The sequence below is a fragment of the Melozone crissalis genome, unplaced genomic scaffold (genome assembly GCF_028551555.1).
Source record: "Melozone crissalis strain CALT ecotype California unplaced genomic scaffold, PUWL_Pcris_2 ptg000016l_1, whole genome shotgun sequence".
NCBI classification, from domain to species: domain Eukaryota; kingdom Metazoa; phylum Chordata; class Aves; order Passeriformes; family Passerellidae; genus Melozone; species Melozone crissalis.
The window spans coordinates 32,671,643-32,681,467 of record NW_026535794.1 but is presented as its reverse complement, the minus strand read 5'-3'; positions in this window follow the sequence as shown (position 1 = coordinate 32,681,467).

The window sequence follows — 9,825 nt, the reverse complement described above, 5'->3', positions numbered from 1 at the left end:
CGTTATAACAAGTCAGCTTAATGTCATGACTTGAAGGGAGAGAGATTCCTGGAAAAATAAGATGAGGCTCTTTTATTAATAAAAGGAATGAGCCACTTTGTTCGTGATATCATGTCCCATATGGTAAGATTTAAAAAAATAGACTTTGATATTCTGTGGTTCTGCCATCTAACAATTACTACTACATGGAAGCTGTAAGAATTTTAATGCATTTGACCTTTGCTTTGTTGAAATAAACAAAACTGACACAGCTATCACTTGACTTTCCAGATTTTATCATGTAACAGTAAAAAAAAAAAAAAAGAAAACTAAGAATGTACTTCTGGCCATTTTCAGATTTCACAGTTTACATATACTTTACATATACATATGTGAACTCTTTAAAAAGAGTTTACATATAGAGTTTTAATTTCATCTTGAAGGCAATCGTAAGATGTCTGCTTTATCCATGGGATGCACAGAAATAGCTGTGCTGGGAGGATAAATATCTGTGCACTGCCATGTTCAGGAAGGTCAGCTGGCCTGGTTAAGGAGTTCAGCTTGTTGCTCCCAAGGTCGGGCCCTTTGCTGACACGAGCTGCCGTGAGGAAAGATAAAATCAGAGGTCTGCCCCTCCTTTCCCTGGGGAAGAAGCACAGAATTTACTGCTGTTTCCTTTTCCACTGAGAAACAGCACTTGAGCCCTTCCAGGCCCTGCCAGCACTCGGTGTGGCAGCTCCCTTTGTACTGCTCTGTGCATCTTTGAGGGATGGCAGAAAATACAGGGACAGTAATCTCAGGGACAGAAATCTCTTACTCAAAATTTTGAGGTAAGGACTGGAAAGAAGAGCTAGCTTCTTGTGAATGCTGAGAAATTAAATTGAAATAATCCAAATGATTAGGAAGTTTGTAACAGATTTAATACAAATGTAAATGTTGTAATGTACCGTGTCTTTTCTAAGCACATTGGTATTCCCAATGTACCCTACAAACACTAATAGTTTAATGGTATTTTATCCCTCAATTCACAAACTGAAGTTAAAATCAAAACCAGAAAAGGATTATCCTCTAATGCTCATGATAGGAAAACCATTGGCCTGACACAAACAATAACATATCCATTGTGGTTTCAAAAACATATCAAATTACATTTAAAGCCATCAACTAATGCTGCTAAACAGACTGATGCAAGATAGATAGATATCCTGAAATGTTTAGTAAACATTGCTTGTTTAATCTAATAGTCTCTAATACATGCTTGTGGTGGAGATCTTTCCATCCAGAAGCTGAAGTAATAAACATATTGTACTGAAAGGGGAAGATTAGCAAGTCTTGACTTTGCAGTACAGATCCAGAATGACACAGGGTAACATGTTCAGCTCTTTATGCTAGCCTGGGAATGAAAGGATATTTACAGCATCCTTTTCTCTCAGGGGTGCTTGTGCTTCTTTGGGCAGGAGGAAGGCTACTCAGTTACTTTGGCATTAATAATCTGTTATATACTATTTATAAATAGTAACAGTTCACCTGTGCCTTGGTTTTTTCAGATTCACAAAGACAAGATGTAGAAGTTGTGAATGTGAGTATATGAGATATCTTATAATGTCACCAAAATAAGTTCTTTCACCCATTGTGCAAGAGGCCAGTCCATACAGAGAGACAATTTATTGACAGTTCTGTGCAGAAAGGGATGCTGGGTGGGAAATCCCCAAAGCCATCACTGGGACTAGAAAACTTTTAGCTATTTATACATTTTAGCAAATGAAGGAATTAGCATTCATGCTACAAGTTAACTCATTCTTTTATTAATTAGTTCCTTCTTTTATGGTTAAGAATTCCCTCACTTCTCATGCTAATTAGTCTGCATGCCCAGTTTTCCTTTTCTGTTGGTTTGTGGGTTTCTTGGGTCAGTGGTGGCAGATCTCCTCCTGCTGAAATGACCTTTTACCCAATCAGAGCTGGTTTCAGCACAGTTGCTGAGTTGGTTTTGTTAGTTTGTCCCTTATCTTGGGGATTCTGACAAATGTCCTAGTGGCCTGTAAATTCTGCATTCTTTGTGCCCATTATCAGTGGTACATCCTTCTCCCTCAGGCTTTGTTAACCTCCCCATAGGTCTGAGATCATTAAAGCATCTCAAGCTCTAGCATCCTTTAACAAGGAAATTCTACCCACAAGTAATTTATCTTTCTGACACCTGGACATCAATTATGTCACAGTGATACAGACTTTGTATGGAATCTGCAGGCACACTATGAATTCATCTGTCATTGTTGCAGTTTTGTGTCTTCTCCCTCGGGCCTGTGGCTAGTAACCCATCTCCACATGACTTTTCTTCATTCAGATGAAGCAGCACTGCTTGCAAGGCCTCTCCTTTCCTTTCCTTTCCTTTCCTTTCCTTTCCTTTCCTTTCCTTTCCTTTCCTTTCCTTTCCTTTCCTTTCCTTTCCTTTCCTTTCCTTTCCTTTCCTTTCCTTTCCTTTCCTTTCCTTTCCTTTCCTTTCCTTTCCTTTCCTTTCCTTTCCTTTCCTTTCCTTTCCTTTCCTTTCCTTTCCCATTGTCTGGCCTGTAGTGCCTCTGCCTTTTGTGGGCAAAGTGTATGTGTTTGAGAAGATGGGGAAGATGAGGAAATTTGTGGGTCCTAGTAGGAATGTGAGTGAGGATGGGAGGGTTGTGCTGCATAGAGAGAACATCTCATATCAACCTGCAGTGCCACTTTTGCCCTGGAAGGAAAGCTGCCAAGAGAACCCTGCACTCCTCTCACAGAGATCAGGAGAACTCCCTCTTTCCATGCCAAGTCACCTAGCTTCAGAAAGCACAGTGGTGCTTTCTGAGAGATCTCATTCTAGTGTGACACTTAGCAGTGCTGTGATCTTATTTGTGGCAGTAGTGACAGACTCAGATGGCTTTGGCCAGCTCTGGCGGCAGGTTGGGTGCCCTCTGCTCCCCTGGCATGGCTTGGTACTGACAGGTACAGGCAGTGCTGCTGTCACGGGCACAGCCAGCAGCCCCGGTGAAATCAAACTGAAACCTGGGACTTGGGATGGGAAACAGGCTTCATTCAGTGCATGAAGAGCAGCTGGCACATGTGGCATGAAAGAAAGATTGCCCAGATGAGGCCTGAATTATTCATTTAGCAGACACTGCTTTTAAAACCAGTTCTTTTCAGTTTGGCATAGATTTGTATTCAGTGGATTAGAGAAATACAAACTAACTTGTCACAGCAGAGAGCAAAAATATCAATGACAAATGCTCAGATGAGACTTTACTGGATTAGTAGAAATAGGACATCAAAGAAGAAAATAGACACTTGATAGAGACAGTATTAAATTAGGGATTGTCAGAAGGTTTAACTTTTTGAAGTGAACTGCATGAGGGTCTCAGGTATATTTCTAACACAGTGGCAAGGTACTTCCCAAATTGCAATGTTTCTTATTCTTTTAATCTTAGCCCATCCCAGATACTTATTTTTTTTCACAAAAGCAACCTCAGGGCTGTTCTCTTTTTATTCCAGAGCAGGTTTTTTTTTTGTTGTTTTTTTCCATCCAGCTACATAAAGGAATTTAAACTGTGTTATGCCAGAAGGAGTGCCAGGACAAGTCTTAGCTTTGATGCTTACAAGAGACATAAACTTCAAGAAGAAAATGAGCTTATCACCACATTAGCCAGGGTGCCTCTCTGTGTACATTAAGAAGATCAAAGGTTTATTTCCTTGTACTCCCATGAGCAATGGGAGACTTTCGACTGCCTGAAATCAATATTCCAGTTCTGACCAGCTCATTCTTAACTGCTGGTCCTCCCAGGAGCTTGGTCTTACTGGGTGCCAGTGGCCCCTATTGAGCAAGGATGTCTTGTCCCACCAAGCTGTGCCAGAGCATGAGGGGAATTTGGTCTGAACAGTTTCTTCATGTTTGAAGTATTTCCAGGATACTCTTTCATCTACAGTTTACAAGAGGTCATGATTTCTTTCCTTGGAGAGATGTTTTAATGTTTTGAATGGAGGCTTTCTCACTGCTTGTTTCTAGAACCCAAGTACCCTTTTCACATGGCTTTATTTCTCTTCTTTTTAAATAAAATTCTTCCCTTTTTTCTTTCTCTCAAGTTTTAAACTTGTGCCTTCAGTGCTAATGAACGGAAAACTCTTGTTTTCTTACCATGATGTGAACTGTGGCTTACAATAATGCCTGGCATCCCAAATTTCCTGTTCTGACAGATGCATCAGTTGCATTAAACTTTACAGGCAAAGACAAGAGAGACTAAAATGGATTTATAGTTTATTTGTTCATTCATGATGTAAGGTAAGTGTGGGGGGGTTTTTTTCCCTTTTTGCATTAAAGATTAAGGTCTTAAAATTAAGATTAATTTGAAAACTTGGACCATGAAATGATTTACAATTGAAGCCACAACTGGCACTTTTCACTCTGTGTAGCTGCTGTGTGTTCTGTGTAATTTTTGCTGCTTGTTCATCCAAGCAAGTAATGCTTATCTGAAAGCAGCACATTTGTGCCAGGGAGCAGGAAGAGCAGGGCTGCCCCAGGAGGCAGCCATCAGTGGAGGAGACCCCATCCTGACATCCCTCCCTGGGCAGGGTGCCTTTCCCCACATCCAACAGAGCCAGGGCTGCGACAGGAGCAGCCCATGATGCTGAGGCCATCAGAGGAGCTGTGGGTGCCAGTCTGCTCAGGGAGAGAGAAATGGCAATTGTTTCTCACTGTGGCTTGTGAGAATTAGAGGGAGTTGTAGGAATGTGATAACTTTTTAGTACAAACAATCTGCAGGTGGCATTTTCCCACCTTCTTTTCCTGTTCTTCTCAAGGACGTGTGTGAGAAAAATGTTTTTTATTAACTAGCTAATCAAGTGATCAAGTGGAATGTATTAATATAAACTGAAGAATCTTTTGTAACAAAGCCTTCTTTTCTCCTCTTGCATTTGAGTCTCTTGTCTGTTCTGGTGCCATTCTTGGCTCCAGGGTGACCAGGAGCTGAGGTGACAAAGACCTGCAGTCCCTGGGCAGCCAGCAGCAGTCCTGGGCCAGGGTGGTCAGGCCTCTGAGGCCTGCCTGGGTCCTCACAGCTCCAACAGCTTGGATGAGGGAAGTTCTTCCAGTGAGACCTGTTTGGTTTTGAAAGTGTGCCTCCTGGATTCTCCCAGCTGAACTGAATGCTGTTTAATTGCACAGTTGTTGTAATAGAGCTGCTCTGTGCTTCACAGGTCAGGCTGGGGACGTGCTGGGCTGCTTTGGCCTGGCAGCCAGGAGGGGACGTGCCTTCTGTCAGGCAGCTGTCCTTTTCCATGCCAGCATTTCCATTTTAGATTGTTGTGGGATGATTTATCGCCAGAGCCAGCCAAAGGCAGTAACTGTGACAAATGAAAACTCTGGAAACAATCTCCTTTCAGGAAGAGATAAAGTAAACAAGGCACAGAAAGCAGAGGATTCCCTGAATTGCTGTTTGTCTGACCCCAGCCAGTGGGTAATTCTGCCACAAGAGGTGTTGCACAAAGTCATTAACATCTCCTGGAAATAAATGTATTTCCTGGGCTTTGGTGTCACTTGGAACCAAATTCCAGACCTTTTCCTTCATTTAGATTTTCTGCTCTGAAGAACAATAAATACTTAGGCTGTTTGCAATGCTTCTAAGCTAGCCCACTTCTTTGTCTCTTTGTCAAGGGAAAAAACAATATTTGATGTGTCCTAAAGCCAGTTCAGTAACTACTGTAGCATGGGTTCTACCAACACAGCAGTAGAGCAGCTGAACATAGCAAGCCCTCTTGTGAAGTCTAAGGATTTGGGGTTGGTTTTTCTGTCTCTTTGTAGCACAGACTCCTGCCCTCTGTGATGCATGGGAGCTTGCCAGGGGCTGGGACTGCAGAGGCTGAACCTGCTGACACGTTTTTGGATGCTGCAAAATGGCCTAGACTCCTTGCCCATGAGAGGGAAAAGCAAGCAACCTTAGCAAGGGAGATTTTTGTAGCAAGGTCACAAAAAGCATAGGGAAAAAAAACCCCTAAATGTACAGGGGAATAAATTTTTAAGGAGTGACCTTCTCAATTTTATTGCTTTAAGTTCTTGGGCATCAATTTGATGAACACTGAAACATGCATTCTTTTTAGTGAGTTTAAAATACCAGAACCTCAAAAAGACAACATAAAATAGGATATTGCCTTGTCTTCTTCCAGCATGTTCTGCCCTTCAGCATGTTCCAACAACCCCAGTCTCTATCAAGAGTTGTGCTGTCCTTTTGAGAGCTAGTCTTTTCTTCGGAGAAACCGAGCAGGAAAGATTATTTACACCTAAATAGCTGCTCTTGGGGATGGCTCTCAGTGTTAATAATCCTCTTGCTAAGTAGGGGAATTCAGGCAGTATGTGCTTAAGTGTCTGAACTTGCCTGAGCTCTTAGTAGGTTAACCTCCATGCTGGAAACTGGATCAGACAGTGGTGGAACTGTTTGTGCAAAAGTCCAAAGCCATGGGTGAAACTGCTGTCTTGTGTCACAGAGAACACCAGTCGTCCACAACGAGGGTTCCATCAGTTCACAGATCTATTTTCAGCCAAATAATAAACATCATCTGACCTTCCAGTAAAAATCTGTAAATGAATTTTTTGAGTGTGTCTATTTGCAACATAAATTTATAACTTAGTATCTCTTTTTTTTTCTATAGGAACATACAGGGCAATGTAGGAAGAGTGACACCAGGACTGGTTTTACCTGAGATTGTCTCTGTGAGCTTTACTCACAGCTAAACTGAGGTACAGAAAAGGAGTGTAACACTAACAATTGAGCAAAGTTTACGCCATCTCACCTACCAAGGAATGGCTGCAAAACAGAAAAGCTGGTGTTGGCAGTCCTGATTCACAACTTTTTTCCACATTTCCCAGGGTGAACAAGGGGTATTCCTCAGGCCCTTCTACTTGAATAAGTCAATTAACTACTTCTTGTTCACAGACCAAAAAAAAAGGAGAAGAAAAGATTGGTCTCATTAAGGAAAGCTCTTAGCAGGGCACAAATGTAAATTTCTTAATAGCAACAAAAGAGGAAATGACAAAACTGCCTTCATAGTCATGTTGAATTCTACCGTTGTTTAAACGACCTCACAGCCTCTATGCCCCAACAATAGTTGTACATATTATAAACACAAATATAAATGATATAAATATATATTATATAAATGATAGTTGTGTATATATATTTTTAAACAAATCATATTTTTCCACTCCAAATGCTGTCTGGAAGAGGATGCCTTCAAGGAAACAATGTGTGAGTCATCCTCAGGAGACCTACAACTAAGGCACCTCCTTTGGAACAAGGCCATGTACATCCATCTAAAATATCCAATTATAAACAGTACTATGTTACTCACATAATTGCCCAACGGCCTTAGAAACAATCTGGTTTTTTTATGACAGTAAGAATTAATGTTGAGTTGTTGATGTTAAAAGCTAGAATAACATCACATGAAGATTAAAATGCCATTTCAGTGATAGTTTATTCTGGATTATGTTAAAAAGTGTTAGCCTGTGATCATTTAAGACTCATAAATTTTTTACTCTTTGTTAAAAACTTATTTGAATGTCTGGATGTAAAAAATACTTTCTGAGCGTTAATGTGGGAACCTTAGGGCAGATGAAGAACTCATCTGTGGACTTGGCAGGTAAGATAACACTCACGAAGTTGTGCAGATTGTTCTTTTTTTTTCTGTGTACATTTCTGTATTATGAAAATACTATTATAAAATAGATTTTCACAAATTCTCAGTGATACATGGGCTTAATGCTTGCTGTCTGTCTCAAACCCTTGGCTCTAGTTATGAATTTTCCCACTCTGAATGGTATGGGAGAAGTAAAGCAAGAGAAGAAAGCTTTGAGAAGAGGTAAGTATATGCTAGAGCCTGTTAGCTGCAGGTGAGGGATAGAGGGTCTTACAAAATAGAAACAAGGTACACCTTGCTCACAAGGAGAAAGACCCTTTTGTGTGACCTGATGTATCAGCTGAAGGAGTGTGGAACCCATCCAGCAGTCGGCAGGACCCTGTACAGTGGTAAAGCTTTGTTGCTATTCCTGTTGTTCCATCCTACTGCTGGAGTAGGTCCTGTTGGTCTCACATTCCTGGGCTAACAGGCCTGTGCCATATGGGGCTAGCACAAGAGTGAGCTGAACTTCATCCACTCTCCTGGGAATTGACAGTTCCCAGGGTGCATAAGGGCTCTAGAAGGAAACCAGAAAACACTGGTTAGTTAGCAAAGTGAAGGCACTACACAGGCAATGACAGTTCTGTCATTTCAGCATTTACCTGAAGAAAATGAAATACCTGGCCCCTCCAACTCTTCTCTCTCCAGTCACTCATCAGGCTGAGGTTTTTGGAGGTTTTCCATAGGACAGAGGTGAGGGACCTTGAGAGCCTGGGAATAGCCTGGATGCTGAATGACTGCTGGAGGAGTAGGGATCATTGGTGTTGATAATGCATGTGCTAGTGGGAGAAACTAGCTTTGAGAAATCATAACAACACTGATGTATTTGTCATGCTCATTTGACTGCACATTTGTTTTGTGGGTAGGAAGAAGCTGGTTTTGAAAGAAACAATTAATGGTGATTAAAAGAAGCTGCTCTGCAGTCAGTTGCTTTCTGGAGCAATCACGAGGGTGGCTAGATTGCCATGTTTCTCTGAGTCCTCCAGTGACAGTGGTACCTCTGTATTTCCCTGCCTGTAATATTTTATGCCTTTCCTTTTTAGTCTTCTTCTTGGATTTTCTTGGACTTCTTAATTACCCCTATTCAGCACCTCTACCTGTAACTTTCCTTTCCTTTTGCCTGAACTGTCTTACAGCTTTTGTTCACAACTCTCTCACAATTCTCTCAAAAGTACAAGCCAAGGTTATGCAGCTAGGACATGCTGGACCTGATCCTTGGCACAGATAGCTGGGGGCTGACAGGAGGTGACCAAGAGAGGGCTGAAATACTCACTAGACAGGAGGTTACAGGATGCAGTAATCTGTCTGTATCCAAGCCCAGATGGTGCTGAGTACGTGCTGCATGGATGATGGGAATGGTATGCCTGCTTTCAGCAGAGTGTTATCCCTTTATAAAATCATCTGAAATTCAAGGAAATTAATAAAAGTCTTTATGAGTATGTAAAAGTCAGTGCCTGATACACACTGACCTACACTATCTCCCTTATTCAGTTGTGGCAGTGTGTTAGTGTCTCCCCGGTGCTACTGGGATATAATAGAGGCTTTACTGGTTTCCAGCAGGCAGTGAGCAGGGCTGTGACACAATCACTGACCCAGTTTTATCTGAAACAAACAACCCTTCTCTCTCCTCCCTGAAAACAATAAGATTGTTAGATCCAAGGCCAAATTCATGTTGTTGTGAACAGCTGCAAATCCACTGACGTCAGCAGAGCTGTATCCACTTAGCAAAACAGAGTCCAGCTCACGGTGGGTCTTTGGATGAATTTCAATTTAATTTCTATCTATCAAAAATTCTCCTCAGTTTTTCTTTAGATGGATATATTTTTTCCTGTTCTGTGTAGTGCAGGAGTGTGCTGTCAAGCAGCTGCTCCTGTAAGTGATTCTTGCATTTCTCTACAAAGCAGATTGGAGTCTGGCTGGACGAACTGGCTACATCATGGACAAGCATGAGATTGTAAGAGAAGAAATAACACTTCTGATCTCAATAGCCTAATAAACATGATATCCCAGAGCAGGATCTATGGAGCATAACAGACAAGTGCAGGCACTGCATGGCCAGTAAGAAGCATGACTGTAATGTTCAAAGGGCTGCTCAAAATGGCCTAATTTTACAAGTGGCAGTCACTGTGGCTTGGTCTTGCCAAGTGTCTAAAACATTAGCCT